The 16,500-nt window shown below is 42.2% G+C and overlaps 1 protein-coding gene across 13 annotated transcripts in view; it reads left to right on the top strand.

Annotated features, from left to right (window-relative positions):
- Positions 1-16,500, top strand: part of SOCS5 (suppressor of cytokine signaling 5) — a 163,896-nt gene that overhangs the window by 89,998 nt on the left and 57,398 nt on the right. The window contains exon 2 of one of the 13 annotated variants that reach the window (XR_012422411.1): positions 13,385-13,760. The exons of the other annotated variants lie outside the window; for them this stretch is intronic. The gene's annotated coding sequence lies outside the window, so the exon portion shown is untranslated. The remainder of the gene's footprint in view (positions 1-13,384; positions 13,761-16,500) is intronic. 13 annotated transcript variants of the gene reach the window in all.

The following is a 16,500-nucleotide window of genomic DNA, read 5'->3' as shown; positions in this document are numbered from 1 at the left end:
CACTGCACTCTAGCCTGGGTAACAGAGTGAGACTTCATCTCAAAAAATAAAAAATAAAAAAATAAAGATTAAAATCCCTAATGTCTAAAATCCTGAAAAATCATAATCCTAAAAGATTAAAATCTCAAACTGAACTGAAATTCTGAAAGCCAAATTCTGGAGAAGGGATTAGTGCATCTTCAGTTGTACACAAGATAGTTGAATCATGTTGGCTGCAGCATGCTAGGCAGAACTATTACCTTGTTATTGTCTTTATTTGGAAATTAAGTTTGGTTTAAGGAGATGCGTGTATGTGCCAAATTGACAAGGGGAATTGTGCACTTAATTTTAAGTGTCAATTCAACTGGATTAAGGAATACCTAGAAACCTGGTAAAGCATGATTTCAGGTGGGTCTGTGAGGGTGTTTCCACAGGAGATTGCTGTGTGAGTCTGAGTGGACTAGGTGGGGAAGATCTGCCCTCATCGTTGGTATGCACCATCCAGTCATCCAGGGATCCAGAGAGAACAGATACAGAAGGTGAATGAGTCTGTCTCTGAGAGCTAGGACAGGCTTTTCTTCTACTACTTTGGACATAAGAGATGCAGACTTGACAGCCTCTAGACTCCAGGCCTTACATCAGCAGCCCCCGCCTAGATCCCAAGGCTTTTAGCCTTGGACTGAGAGTTACACCATTGGCTTCCCTGGCTCTGAGGCCTTCAGACTTGGACTGAACCACACTTCCCATATTCCACAGTCTCCACAGTTGGCAGATAGCCTGTCATAGGACTTCTCAGCCACTATAATTGCATGAGCCAATTCCCCTAATAAATTCCTCTCATATACCTATATACAAATCCTATTTCTTCTACCTCTCTGGAGAACACTGCCTAATACAGATTTGGTACTGGGGAAGCCAAGTATCATTCCTTCTTACCGTATTCCTTACAGAACAATAGAAAAGAGCTGTGAAATTGTTTCCTTACAAAAAAAAAAAAAAAAAAGTGAAAAGTTAAAAGTGTACAAGGTTACTTAATGATGAAAGATACAAATTTAAAAGCTAATTTTAGGCCAGGAATGGTGGATCATACCTGCTATCCCAGGACTTTGGGAGGCTGAGACAGGAGGATCACCTGAGCCCAGAAGTTTGAGATCAGCCTGGGCAACATGGCAGAGACCCCATCTCTACAAAAAATTAAAAAAATTAGCTGGGCCTGGTGGCATAAGCCTGTAGCCCCAGCTGCTACTTGGGAGGCTGAGGTGGCAGGATCACTTGAACCCAGGAGGTCGAGGCTGCAGTAAGCTGAGATTGTGCCACTGCACTCCAGTCCTGGGTGATAGAGCGAGACCCTATCTCAAAAAAAAAAAAAAAAAGCTAATTATGGCCGGATGCAGTGGCTCACACCTGTAATCCCAGCACTTTGGGAGGCCGAGGCAGGCAGATCACCCAAGGTCAGGAGTTTGAGACCAACCTGGCCAAAATGGTGAAACCCCGTCTCTACTAAAAATACAAGAAATGAGCCAAGCATGGTGGTGGGCGCCTGTAATCCCAGCTACTCCGGAGGCTGAGGCAGGAGAATTGCTTGAACCCAGGAGGTGGAGATTGCAGTGAGCCAAGGTCGCACCACTGCACTCCAGCCTGGGTGACTGAGTGAAACTACGTCTCAGGGAAAAAAAAAAAAAGTAATTATTTTTGACACTGCAAAAACAGAAAATTGCTTAATTGCAACAGCCAAGCAATAACCAGAATTTCAAAAGGACATCATATACTTACAAAATTTGTACACCACGACCACTCTCCAAATACAAGTTCAATGAGTGTTTCAAAGATCAAAGAAGTGAAAATGCAGGCAAAAAATACAAGAAATCTCCCCTGCTAAATTATTCAATTATGTGTGATTTCTGCCCCTTCACACATAACACCAATTTGCTATGCTATGTATTTCATCTTCACATCATTTCCAGTACTAAGTATAAATTGTGTAAAGACTTTTAGTGAGTTCTAATTTGTTTTATGAAATTTTTGCAAATGTAATTCCACAAAATTGCATTATCACAGCGTTGACTTTGTCGTATAAGCATTGTCCATGAATGTAAAATATTGAAACTTCCTCAGCAAATGAAAAGATGTTATTTTTGTACATCTGCACTTAAGAAAGATAAAATGTCTCAAAATCTTGGCTCTTTGGGCCACTGCATGTACAATGGTGACCCACCGAGGTTTTTGATTGATTTCATCAAAAGACTTAGGTTGCCCATCATGTTATTTCAAATGACAGAGGTTATAAAGCTGGGCACACACAATTACTGACCATACTGACATGCATGCATACATTTTGCTTTTTCACCTATTCCTTTATGAATATGATTCATCTGCTTATAACTATTACATCCATGTGACTATTGTTAGTATACCTGAGTGTTTATGCTTGTAAAAATATGTATGTTATGATTGCCCATTTTATTGGGTAAAGTATTAAGTGCTCTGTTGTGTCTTTATATGTTTCTCAAGGAAATCTCTCTTTAAAAATGTAAATAAATATCTTTAAAGAATTTTTTGAAATTAGTTTTTCCAAAATTAGATTTTCAGACTTTGATCTTTCAGCATTATGATTTTTAAGACTTTAGACTTTAGGGATTTTGATCTCTTGGGATTTTAACAGGATTATGGCATTTAAGATTATGTCTTTTAAGATTATGGCCCAAACCCACTTTAAAAATGAAGGTGAAATGATGACTTTTTCAGGTAGACAAAAGATGAGAGCACTTGTTCCCAGGAGTACCGGACTTAAAAAAGTATGAAAGTTCTTTAGGCAATAGGAAAATGATGTCAAGTGGAAACTTGAATCAATACAAATAACTGGAGAGACTAGGATATGGCAAATATGTGGATAAGAAGAAACTACCTTTTTTCCTTTTCCTTTATTTAAAATTAGTTTTTAAAACAATGATTTGAAACAAAAGAAAGTATTGTGATGTTAATAACATGCAGCAGTAAAGTATGTGCATGACAATAATATAAAAGTGAAAGTATATTTTTGGAAGGTTTTTATATTATATGTTAATTAGTATAATATTGTTTGAAGGTAGAGGTGATATATTAATTATGTATATTTTAAACCCTATTGCAACTACTAAAAACAATAAAACAAGGTGATATAGTTTGCAAGTCAATAGTGGAGATAAAATAGAATACTAAAAAATGTACAATGAATGCAAAAGAAGACAAAAAGGAATAAAAAGGGAACAAAGAACAGATGGGACAAATAGAAAACAAGTAGCAAGATGGTAGATATATATCTGACTTAATCCTTACATTAAATGTAAATTATCTAAACACTATAATTCATAAACGTAGATTGTCAGACTGGATATAAAAGCAAGACCCTACTATGCACTCTTTAAAAAGAAAACCCTAAAATATAAAGATACAGTTAGATTAAAGGAAAGGGATGGGAAAAGATATACCATGCAGTAATACCATGCACAACATTAATTATTTAAAAAGTCAGTGTAACTATGTTAATATCAAAGTACACTTCAGAACAAAGAATATTGTAGTACTGTGGATAAAGAGAAACATTTCATAATGATAAGGGGGTCAATAGATCAAGAACAAAGCAATCCAAAATGTATATGTACCCAATATGAAAACTTTAAAATACATGAAGCAAAAAAATGACAGACCTGAAAGAAGAAAGACACAAATCCACAATAGTAGCTGGAGATCCCAAAATTCCTCTCAGTAACTGATAAAACAAATAATCAGAAAACAAAGATATAGAAGACTTAAACACGGGCCGGGCACGGTGGCTCAAGCCTGTAATCCCAGCACTTTGGGAGGCCGAGACGGGCGGATCACGAGGTCAGGAGATCAAGACCATCCTGGCTAACACAGTGAAACCCCGTCTCTACTAAAAAATACAAAAAACTAGCCGGGCGAGGTGGCGGGCACCTGTAGTCCCAGCTACTCGGGAGGCTGAGGCAGGAGAATGGCGTAGACCCGGGAGGCGGAGCTTGCAGTGAGCTGAGATCCGGCCACTGCACTCCAGCCTGGGCGACAGAGCGAGACTCCGTCTCCAAAAAAAAAAACAATACTATCAACTAACTTGACAGAAATGACATATACAGTACACTTCACATGACAATAACAGAAGACACACTTTTTCAAGTACACATAGAACATTTACCAAAATAGAGTGGATGCTGAGATGGAGAATAAGTCTCAAAAAACTTAAAATAACTTAAATAATCCAAAGTACTAATACTAATATGAATGGTCATAGTAATTTGAAATTAAATTATAAATCAGTAACAGAAAGATGTGGAAAATATGCAAATGCTTAGAAATGTAAAAACTCACTTCTAGTAACCCATGGATCAAAGAAGAAATCACAAAGGGGATGGAAACGTATTTGAACCAAATGAAAATGACCATACAACATGTCAAAGCTTGTGAGATGCAGCTAAGCAGTGTTTGAGGGATATTTATAGCTTTAAATGCTTATATTAGAAAAGAAAATAGCTTTAAAATCAATGATCTAAACTTCTAGCTTAAGAGTGTAGAAAAATAAGAGTACATCAAACCTAAAGTAAGTAGAACAAAAGAAACAATAAAGGCGGAAATCGATGAAATGGATTGAAATCAATGAAATGAACAAATAATAGGATAAAATCAATGAAAAAAATTGTTTCTTCATATATATCAACAAAAGTAATAAACTTCTAGCTAGACTGATCAAGGAAAGAAAGAGAGAAAATATAGATTACCAGTATCAGGAATTCTATATAAATTAAAAGATCTTATAAACAGAATAATAAGGAAATACTATGAACAATTTTAAATAAATTTGACAATGCAGAGAAAATGAATAAATTTCTTGAAAAACACAAATTACCAACATTGAATCAAGAAGAAATAGAAAATCTAAATAGCCCTATATCTATTAAAAACTGAATTTTTGATTTACAACTTTCCATAAAGAAAAATATAGCCCCTGGTAGCTTCACTGGTGAAATTCTATCCACCATTTAAGGAAGAAATACAAATACTACACAAACTCTTTCAGAAAATATAGGAGGGAATGCTTCTCAATTCATTTTAGGAGTCCAGCATTACCAATACTAAAGCCAGGAAAATATATTATAAGATAATTACCAACCAATATTCCTGACAAACACAGACACAAAAGTTCCTGCAAAACATTAGCATAAAGAATCCAGCAATATATAAAATAAATAATACCTCATGACCAAATGGGACTTATCTAAGGAATGCAGAGTTGATTTAATATTCAGAAATTAATCAAGTAGTTCATCATCTTTACAAAGTAAAAAATAAAAAACAGTTATCTCAGATGCAGAAAACACATTTGACAAATTTCAACATCATTTATTGTAAAACTCTCAGCAAACTGAAAATAAAAAGGAATCTCCTCAACCTGATAAAGAAAATTTAGGGAAAACCTATAGCTAATATCATCCATAATAGTAAAGACTGAATGCTTTCTTCCCAAGAATAAGAACAAGGCAAGGATATCAATTCTCACTACTCCTATTCAACATTGTACTGGAGGGCTAGTCAGTGTACTGGCTGGCTGTTTCTGTGAAGATTTCTTTTTGGATGAGATTAACATTTAAATCAGTGGACTTTGAGTAAAGTAGATTGTATGCTATAATGTGGGTGGGCCTAATACTATCAATGGAAGGCTTTAGTGGAACAAAGACTAACCTCCCCCAAGCAAGAAGGAATTTTGGCAGCAGATGGCCTTTGAACTTGAACTGCAACATTGGCTCTTCTCTGGATCTCCAGTCTACCAGGCTACTCTGCAGAGTTTGGACTTGCCAGCCCCCATAATTGCATAAGCCAATTCCTTAAAATAAATCTCTCTAAATAAATATATGTATTCTATTGTCTAAATGTTGATTTCCCCAAAAAAATCATGTTAGAATTTAATCCTCATTGTAGTAGTATTAAGAGATGTGACTTTTAGGTGATTAGGTCAGGAGGGCTCCACCCTCTTGAGTGGGATTAGTGACCTTATAGAAGAAGCTATAAGGTCTTATAGAAAAAGTTACCTTATAGAAGAAGCTATGAGAAGCCTGTTTGTCCCTTTCATCGTGTAAGGATGCAGCAAGAAGGCACCATCTTTGAAGCAGAAAGCAAAGCCCTCACCAGACACTGAATCTTTTGGCACCTTGGTCTTGGACTTCCCAGCCTCCAGCAATAAATTTATACTGTTTATATTACCCAGTCTAAGTTATTTTGTTATAGCAGCTAGAAGGGACTAAGACATACACAGATGCTCACACACACAACCTTTTGGTTCTGTTTCTCTAGAGAACTTGGATGAAAACAAGCAATAGTGTTTAAAGTGTAAGGCTCAGCACAGTGGCTCACATCTGTAATCCTAGCACTTTGGGAGGCCGAGGTGGGTGGATCACTTGAGCCCAGGAGTTTAAGACCAGCCTGGGCAACATATCAAAACCCCATCTCTAAACAAATACAAAAAATTAGCTGGGCATGGTGGCATGTGCCTGTAATCCTAGCTATTCAGGAGGCTGAGGTGGGAGAATCACCTGATCCCGAGAGGTTGAGGCTGCAGTAGGCCATGATCACACCACTGTACTCCAGCCTGGGCAACAGAGTGAGACCCTGTCTCAAAAACAAAAACAGAAAAAAAGTCAGTTATTCCCAAATTGCTTTACAGATTCAGTGCAATCCCAATCAAAATCCTAGCAGGCTTTTGTATAGAAATTTATAAGATTTCTACAAAATTATTATTTTGTGGAAATTATGCTAAAATTTATAAGAAAATACTAAAGACCTTAAATAGCTAGGGAAAAAAATGAGAAGAAAATACCATTACATAATTTAGATGCCCTGATTTCAAGACTTAATGGTAGTGTTCACTTAAAATCACAAAATTTGTAAGTTTGGAAAGGATAACTTTATTTCTTATAAAGGGTTGCAACCTGAAGACTTGGAGGTGTAGCCTCTGGCAGAGACTGAAAGCAGGTATTTAGAGGGAGGGAGTGTGTTACAGGAGTCTCATGCTTGGTCAATTGGATAGACATACATATTTAACAGGTTACAGGAGGGGCCATGAATATGCATGAGGGGACGTTGCACGCATGCAGAGTAAGCAAACATGTGTTATGTATGTCCCCTGTTCACTTTGGAGTGGAGACTTAACATTAAAATGCAGTAAAATTAGGCTGTACACATCAAAAGTTAAAGGACACACAGGTGCTCCGTGTGCAGCCTCCGTGGGCACGCCAGAGCCAGTCCGTGGTCAGCAGTCTCTTATCAGGAAGGAATGCTGGTTGATTGTTCTGTTGAAACTGAAAGGGGAGGGAAGTCTGGCCAAGGTACCAAGTTGTTGAGTGAATCTTCTCTTCTTTGTTTTCCAGGGCTGGTTTCTGTTTAACTCTTAGGGAAAAAGTCTAATGGCGGTTAGCAAGGGAGGGGGTAAATGGGGCGTGACCAACCTCCCATCTCGTCTTGGTCAGAACACTTAGTTTTTAAGGTTCTTGGGGCTCTCTTTGGCCAAAAGGGGTCTGTTTAGTCAGTCAGGGAGCTTTGGATTTCATTTTTGTTTCACAGTAGTAATCACGACTGTTGGTATTGGCATAAGTACAGAAATATAGATCAATAGAACAGAATAGAGTCCAAACATAGACCCACGCTTATTTGGTCAATTGATTTTCAACAAAGTTTCCAAGGCAATTTAATGAGGAAAGGATATTCTTTTCAAGAAGTGGTTCCGGAACTATTAGATATCATATAGAAGAAGACAAACTTTAACCCTTACCCCACACCACGCAAAAGTTAACTTGAAATGGATTATAGACCTAAATGTAAAAGCTAACACTGTAAAACAGCAAGATGAAAACACAGGAGAAAACTTCAGCCATCTCTGGATGGATAAAGATTTCTTAGATAGGACACAAAAAACACAAATTACAAAAGGAAAATTGATAAATTTGATTTCATAAAAATTAAAATTTTCTACTCTTTAACACTACTCTTTAAGGAGATAAAAAAGCAACAGACTTGAAGAAAATATTGGTAATACATGTATTTTACAGTGGACTTGTATCTAGAACACCTAAAGAACTCTTACTAGTCAATTATTGGAAGGCAAATACCCAATTTTAAAGTGGCCTAATTATTTAAGCTAATTTTAATCCAGACACTCATAGAAGATATACAAATGTCGATAAGCACAAGTAAATACTCCACATTATTAATCATCAGGGAAATGCAAATTAAAACCACAACGAACTACGACTACACACTTACTGGAATTGCTAAACTTAAAAAGACTGACAATACAAAGTGTTGACAAGTAGGTGGGGCAACTTGAAGTCTCATACATTGCTATTGGGAATATAAAATGATTAACCAACTTTGGAAAACAATTCATCAGTTTGTTATAAAATTTTTCACTCACCATATGACTCAACAATTCCACCTCTTCATGTTTATCCAGGAGAAATCAAAACATGCCTACACAAAGGCTTGCACACAAAGGTTCATAGAAACTTTATTCATTAAACCCCTAAACTGGAAACAACTCAAATGTTCACAAATAGGGGGGAGGATAGCCTTACAATGGAATACTATTCAGTATTATAAAGGAATATCTACCGATACATGCAACGACATGGATGAATTTCAGAAATATGCTGAGCCAAAGTTGCCAAACATGAAAGACCACTTGCTGTAGGATTCTATTTATGTGAATTCTGGAAAAAGCAAACCTCATCTACAGTGATGGAAAGTAGATCAGTGACTGGCTGGAGGGAGGGAGCTGGTGACTGATCACAAAAAAAACATGAGAATGATGGAATTAGAGAATGATGGAAATGTATACAGTTGTCCTTTCATATCCAGCAAAGAGGTTGTTTCTAGGAACCCAGCCAATGCCAAAATTCGGGTCCTCAGGTCCCTTATATAAAATTGTGTGCTATTTGCATATAACCCACCCACATCCTTCTATATACTTGAATCATCTCTAGATTACTAAAATACCTAATACAATGTTAATGCTATGGAAATAGTTGTTATGCTCTATTGTTCTTAAAATTTATATTGTTGTTCATTGCTGTATATATATATATGGGTTTTTTGTTTTTGTTTTTGTTTTTGTTTTTTCTTTGAGACAGTCTTACTCTGTTGCCCAGGCTGGAGTGCAGTGGCACAATCTTGGCTCACTGCAACCTCCACCTCCCAGGTTTAGGTGATTCTCCTGCCTCAGCCTCCCAAGTAGCTGGGATTACAGGCGTGGTAGTGTTATTTTTTTATTGTGGTTTTTTTGCAAATATTTTCTGTTTGCAGTCGGTTGAATTCATACAAGGGGAGCTGCAGATACAGAATGTTGTCTTGTATGTTGATTGTAATGATGATTACACAGGTATATACACTTACCAAAACTCATTGAACTGTGCACTTCAAATGTATGCTTTTTCTTATATATGTAAATGAAAACTAAATATAGTTGATTTAATAAACGAGATAATATGCACAAGCCCCAGCACCATTCATGGTACACAATAGGTGCTTAGTAAATGTTATTTCTCATCTCACCAGCACCACCTCTTTAATTTCTCTCTGTGTTCCTGCTCTTTTCACACACTCTCAACTTAATATGCTTCTCATACCTCGCTGCCTCTCCAAATTCCTCCCATCCTTCAACATGCAGCTTAAATCCTTCCAGTTTGAATGTTTTCCAGGTTACTCCAGGTCACAGTGCAGAACTCTTAAAGCATTCACCACTTGCTTCTCCAAAATTAAGCATGGTTGTGTGGTGACATGTGTCATTCACAACTCGTTTGATGCATCTGCGTCTTGCTTCACCATTGCTTTTGAATCCTGCAAGGATGAGTACTACTTTTTCTCCACTGAAACCTCACCACTGGCTGCTACAATACTGCCAGGAGGTGTTTCTCATTGCCTGGGATGGAGCCTCCCATCTTTGCTGGAACCCTGCAGATCTCCTGCCACTGGACAGGGAGTCCCTGGGGGAAAGAGGCTGGTCTGCAAAGATAGTGCGGTTGCCTTTGCAGCCTAGCTGTCCTGGTTTGCATCTCAGCCCTTCCTGCTGCCTACCTGTGTGGCCCTGGCCAAGTTACCTAGCGAAACTGATCCTCAGCTTGCTTATCCATTTATTGGGTAGTATTGTTAGAGTGAAATGAGAGAATTGTGTCAGCACCTGGCTGCCATCTGCTGTCACTGAGAGCTGGGTGAATGGGAGCAAGACCAGATTCGCAGTCTGGCAGGGAGTATGTGAAACTGGTAGGCAGGTAACACCTTGACCTGTGGTGTTTTTTTTTTTTTGCCAGTTTTAAACTAATTTCCCCTGAGAGGAGAGAAACAGGCTGGGTCTCTGGGCTCTGCATCCCTCACAAAAGCTTGGTGTTTCTTCAGCCCCATCCACACATCTGGTTGTACTTATTGCTCCAAAAATGTATCCATCCTGCTTACCATGTTCACATTTCAGAACATGGGGCAGCCTCAGGGGGAAAAGATCTCAGAAATCCCAAGCATTTAAAAAAAGTAATGTCATGCATTTACATACTTCCAGAAGATGAAGGCCCAGGAACATAACTTGCTCTGCAAGCAGCAGGCACCATGAACACAAGGGCTGACCTGCCAGGGTCTCCCTGGGCGAGGAAAACCCCTCCAAAGCAGTGAACAGGACTTCCTGTCTAGGAACCCAGAAAATAAAAGATTCTTTTGTCTTCCTGGGAAATGCTCACTTCCAACCATGAGAGGAATAACAAGGAGAGGTCAAGAGTCGAGACACCTGGTTCTGCCTTTCAACTTCCTGGGTGACCAAAAGCATGTCACTCAGCATCCCTGGGCTCTCTTACCCATCTGTGCATAATTGCTTCTCTCCACTGCAGCTGTGACTCTGTGAAAAACTCTGAAATGAGTGAGGCACAGATATGTGTCCACCTGTTTGTATTCATGTATGTTCATGATGCCTAGAATAGTGCTTGGCATGTAATACATTCTCCACAAATGGTTTTGGGTTTTCTTTCTTTCTTTCTTTCTTTTTGAGACGGAGTCTTGCTCTGTCACCCAAGTATGACCTCTGCTCAGTGCAGCCTCCACCTCCAGGGTTCAAGTGATTCTCCTGCCTCAACCTCCTGAGTAGCTGAGATTACAGGTGCACACCACTAGGCCTGGCTAATTTTTGTATTTTTGGTAGAGATGGGGTTTCACCATGTTGGCCAGGCTAGTCTCTACCACCATTCTGCTTGTTGGTTTTGCAATGGCTATAGGCATTTCCCCCTTTCTTTTGTCTCTTCTCTCTTCCACCTTCCCACTCCCAGTGTGATGGTGTACATCCTGGAGTTTCTCACTCAAGGGCCTGTCTCTGAGGATCAGACCAAAGAGAACCGGCTTGTGTTGTAGTAGGAGGTTAGATCCAGGTTACAGCTGAACAAAGGCTGTGAAGCTTTGAGAGAAGTTATGAAAATCGGTGGAGAATCTCTCCACAGAAACTCTGCTGGGGAAAGATACAATAAATGTTTTCCTCAGCGTGGACTAGCTTCTGTGTTGACACATGGGGAGGGGCATGAACTCTATAGGCCTGTGAACAGCTCACAGGTATTGTGATGAGGCCAGCAGGCTCAACTAGAGATGCTCTGTGTGTGACCTGCTCTACACTGACTCACAGGTCTTTGAGGTTAAAGAGCTGCTGAAATGCAGTACTGTTGCCTGAGGACACAGTGAAAGAAGCAGAGCCCTGCCTGGTGCCCTGAACCAGCCCAATACACAGCTTTGAAAGAGAGAATAGAGAAAGGCCCTCACCAAACCTACTTTTCCATGAGGCCCCGATGTGTCCTTCAGAAACCTCCTTACAACCTTAGAAGTTCACCTAGGGACACCTTGGACACTTGCCTGGGTTCTAGCACAACTTCAATGGCCAGGTCAGTTGGGGCCAGGCAGGCAGGGCCATCAGCTCTACAACAACCCCTTCTCTCCTTCTGTCCATATCACTATGGTCTCAGTTTGCAATGGGAGAAGAGTCATCACACTCTCAGCTGAGCCGTGTGTCCTCCAGGGCTTTCCATCAGGGCTGGAGCCTTTGCCAACCATCCCGCAAGTTCCATATTCAGTAACAAAGCTGGGTCCTTGGACGTTGTTACGAGCACCTGCAATGGGGGTAGGTGGAGGTAACGGGGAATGGATGTCATGATTGCAGTTTGGACAGAGAGGAGATAGGAACCTCTGTTCGTGTGTCTTACTTCACTAGCTTTGTCTGTGGCAGTTGGGGATAGGAAGTGCTGATCCATGACTGACAGGCAATATGAAGAGCTGGGTTAAACTGAGCAGAACTGAGCTACAGTGAGTTGAGTTGAGCTTAGTTGAACCAAGCTGAGCTGAGTTGAGCTGAGATGAGTTGACCTGAGTTGAGCTGAGCTAAGTTGAGCTGACCTGAGCCAAGCTGAGTGAAAATGAGTTGAGTTGAGCTGAGCTGAACTGAGTTGAGCTAAGCTGAGCTGAGTTGAGCTGAGCCAAGCTAAAATAAGCTGAGCTGAGCTGAATTGAGCTGAGTTGAGCTGAGCTGAGCCGAACTAAGCTGAGTTGAGCTGAGCTGAGCTGAGCCAAGCTGAGTTGAGCTGAGCCAAATTGAGCTGAGTTGAGTTGAGCTGAACTGAGTTGAATGAAGCTGAGCTGAGTTGGAAAGACAAATCCTACCCTCTTAGAATCCCCCGGGATGAGGCACCCTTTCCAATGCCAGAGATTGTTATTCTCAAAACTGTTTCTGGCAACTGAGAAAGAGTCATGCTTTACTTGTGGATGAGACATCCCTGAAGACCACGTCTGGGTCCTCTCTGGTCCTCAGAGGAGCACTCCCACAAGTGTTCCTATAAAGCCCCTCCCTCCGGCCAGCCCCTGGGACGCCTCCTTGTCCTGTGCACCTTCCCACCCCTGCTCCTCATCCCCATGTCTCCTCTCTGCTATCACTCCTCTTCTCCCATGGATGGGAATGACTTCCCACGGCCTTCTCCATGGGCACTGCAGGAACAACTCTGCTCCAAGAGCATCTGCATTTACCCACCCATACATTATCTCCAATTGCCGTGTTTGTCCCTGGCTCATTTTCCCTGAATAATTGTGAGTATTATGTAGGAGAGTCTTGAAATTCTTTTGTGTCTCCCAGAATACTGAGTTCTGTATATAACAGTATATAATAGGTGCTCCATAAAGGCTTACCTCATATCTTACAGTGCACTTTTAATTAATTTATTTATTTGGCTTGGGAAGCCCAAGATCAAATATAGTGTAGTTTTTTTTTTTTTTTTTTTAGGTTGTGTTAAAACAGGTATGCACTCAGCTTATATCTTACGATGTGTTACTGAGAAATGTGTTTTTTCTCTGACTCCAGGCTTGAGTGCTCTGAAGTTAATGAAGAGCAGTGAAATAAGAGTGAGGATATTAGGACCGTGCCCCAGCCCTGCCACCAATCTGTGTGTGATCGAACATGAATCATGTAACCTTTCTCCACATTTCCCTACCTGTGCAGCTGGTCAGCACCTACTCTTATGGTGTTGCAAGTGTACAATGGCCCAAAGTTTTGGATGAGCTTGTTAAATGCTGAATACATGAAGGAGATTATTATTCTAAGGGGCTCATGAAGAATTCGTTCAACAAAGCTGTATTGATGATTTACTCTCTGCATCGGCTCCTGGACTGCAAGTATAAAAGTGATTCACAGCTTGCCCTTGGAAAGCCGGGGAGAGACTCAAATAGCTAACAACAGGGTAAGTAAGCCTGTTAGTGAAGTACCAGTAACAGAGGGGAAGGAGGCAGGAAAGCGTAGGAGAGGGGGTGCAGAAGGGAGCAGCATTTGAAGAGATCTCAAAGAAGTCACCAGATGTCACCAGAAAGAAGGGGAACAGGCAGTAGCATATTCCTGAGAGCGTGCTGAAGGCTGAAGGCGCGGCAGGGCAGTGAGTGGTACCTTGTAGCTGCAGCAGAAACGATCAGGGTGATGAGGCTATGTGGAGGTGACCAGAGGCCCAAAGAGATGGCAGCGGTGGCTGTGAGGCTGCAAGCTCTGTTACTCGAGCGGGGTGTGATGGGGCGGGGTGTCGTGTGGGCTGGGGGAGGTTTTGGAACTCCTTGGGACTCTGGCCAGGCGTAGGCTCTGGCATAGCCTGGAACTACCGGGTGAGCAGGCAGCCCAGGCTCTCTAGGGAGCTCTGTAGGCCATGGGCAGAAGCACAGGGCCTGGTCCTTCCCACTCTAAGGAGCTGCAAAGACAGAGAAGGCCAGGGAGGACCCCGGGGCTTGCAGGTAGGAGGTAGGGAGGAGGCCCAGGACCAGATTCTTCCCCTGCTTCCCAGATAATGTAAAGCTCCCTGTCCTCCCGGACTGCACTTGCCTTCCCTCTGCACGTGTTGAGTTCTTCCTGCCTCTCCCTAGCCAGGGCCCAGCTTCCACATCATTCTTCTGCAGGCCCTCCTTCCCCCCAGTCCTCTTTGCTATTCTCCATTCTCTATCACAGTTTGTTCCTTTCAGGGCACTTAACACAATTTGTCTGTGTTGGGCTTTCTAGCTCTTCTCTCCCCACAAAAGTGTCAGTTCCATGAGGGTGGGGACTCCATCTCGTCCCGAGGCATTGCCAGTGCCTGGCACATGATGTGTGGCATACAGTAGGCACCGAATAACTGAATCAATGGTCTGGCTGTGCAGCATGACTTCAGGAGCATAGCATTTGGACACACAGTATTGTCTCTGGGTTAAAGGAGGGATCTACATCCCCCTCAGTAGAGACCAAGAGATTGGGGTCTCACTGTTACTCTGCAAGATAAGACATTAAGTGTCAGCTCTCCTCCCCCTCTAGTACAGAGCACTCGATAATCCAGAGTGGATTCAGTCCTAAATCCAGCCTGGTTACAGGACACCCAGGCTAGGACATATAAGGGTCTCTCAGCGGACCCCAGCCAGCTACAGAATATGGGAAGAACAGGCTTCAATGGGCAAAAGCTGCCGTTTCCTTACTTAGCAATACATGTGTCTTTCTAAATAACAGATTTAAATAAGTAAGGCAAACTGTGAAAATCTGTGGTTAAAAATGTAAGGGGTGGGGTGGGAACAGAGAATCTAGCAGATGGTTGCCGTGCCTCCCTCTGTGACAGGTGGGATAGACTCATCTGCATGAGCACATCTCTAAAGGTCTTCTTTTTCATGGGCACATTTATTGGCATACTGTAGAATGAGCCCTGTACATTCAAACAGCAGAGTCGGCCCAGCCCAGAGCAGCTCTGGAAAGGAAGGCCTTGGCCTCGGCTGTGCCTCACTTATGACAACAGAGCTGCTTCTCATCAAAAAGAAGAAAAGGAGAGAAAATCAGAAATGCCTGGTCAAAAGTGTAGAGACCTGATGAAGGTGGGGCAGGGAGATCTGAAGCTAGTCCTTGGGGTGGGTGGCTGAGTCACAGCATCCCACACACATGCCACCTCCCACAGCCCCTTGGCCTTCTGCCCATACCTGCTCCCAGCCCATGGCTCCCTGGTCACTCTGCTTTCCGATGGCCAGAACCACACACTGCAGTTGACCCTTGGGAAGACCCCACCTGGGCCACTCATTGGTTCGTGTGAAGAGTCTTCTGTCCCCAGCCAGATGGTGCCCTGCTTGGAGGCAGAGGCCAGGGGATGTCCTCCAGCATCCCCATGGCCAGTCATCAGCTGCCTCTGTCTAAGGCATTTCCACAGGCCAGGTCCTGCCACACTTGGGCACATTTCCCAACATGCTAACAGTTTGGGGACAGGCTCCATGGGTGGAGTCACTTCTCATTAGCATTTCTCCCTCTGTGGTTCCCACTGCCTGTCCTGAGCTGGACCCCTCATCTGTGAGTGCAGAAGCCTGGAAGCCTGAGCTCATCTGCCCAGATGATGGCAGGGCGAGCTCTCCTAGGGACAAACCATGAGCTCAGGGATGCCTGCCATGTATCCCGCTCGTCTGGGCAGGCCCTGCTAAACCCTATGTATGCAGAATGGTGTTAAAGCCTTACAACCACTCCAGGAGGTGGTGTCCTCATCACCATCCTCAATCTTCATTTCATTTATAAGAAAACAGAGACATAGAAAGACCTTGGCCAAGGTCACAGAGTTGGTCGTGGTGGGCCAGGATTCAAACTCCTCCAGTCCGACCTCATGCTTTCTGCTCTAAACTCCAACTAGGCTGCAGTGGTTTTGTACACCGCACCCTGACTTCACCTGTTCCACAATGTCACAGGCACCTGTGTGAAGGCCATAGGACAAGTGCAGGCTCCAGGCAGGAGGCCGCCTCTGGGCTCTAAAATGGGGTTTATGATAGAAGCTGCCTCCTTAGGGGATTGGGAGGATTAAATACGCTCATCTGTGTGAGGGCTTGGAGCAGCGCCTGGCACTGGAAGCACTCAGTAACATGCATCGTTGCCACAGTTATTAATAATATGATTATTCCCACGGGAAGCTTCCAGGTCTGTCTGTCTGACCTCGTCTCCTCTCCAGGAGG

Source organism: Macaca fascicularis, chromosome 13 (genome assembly GCF_037993035.2).
Source record: "Macaca fascicularis isolate 582-1 chromosome 13, T2T-MFA8v1.1".
NCBI lineage: Eukaryota > Metazoa > Chordata > Mammalia > Primates > Cercopithecidae > Macaca > Macaca fascicularis.
The sequence above is the reverse complement of the archived record's forward strand: the minus strand, read 5'-3'. Positions and strand labels throughout refer to the sequence as shown.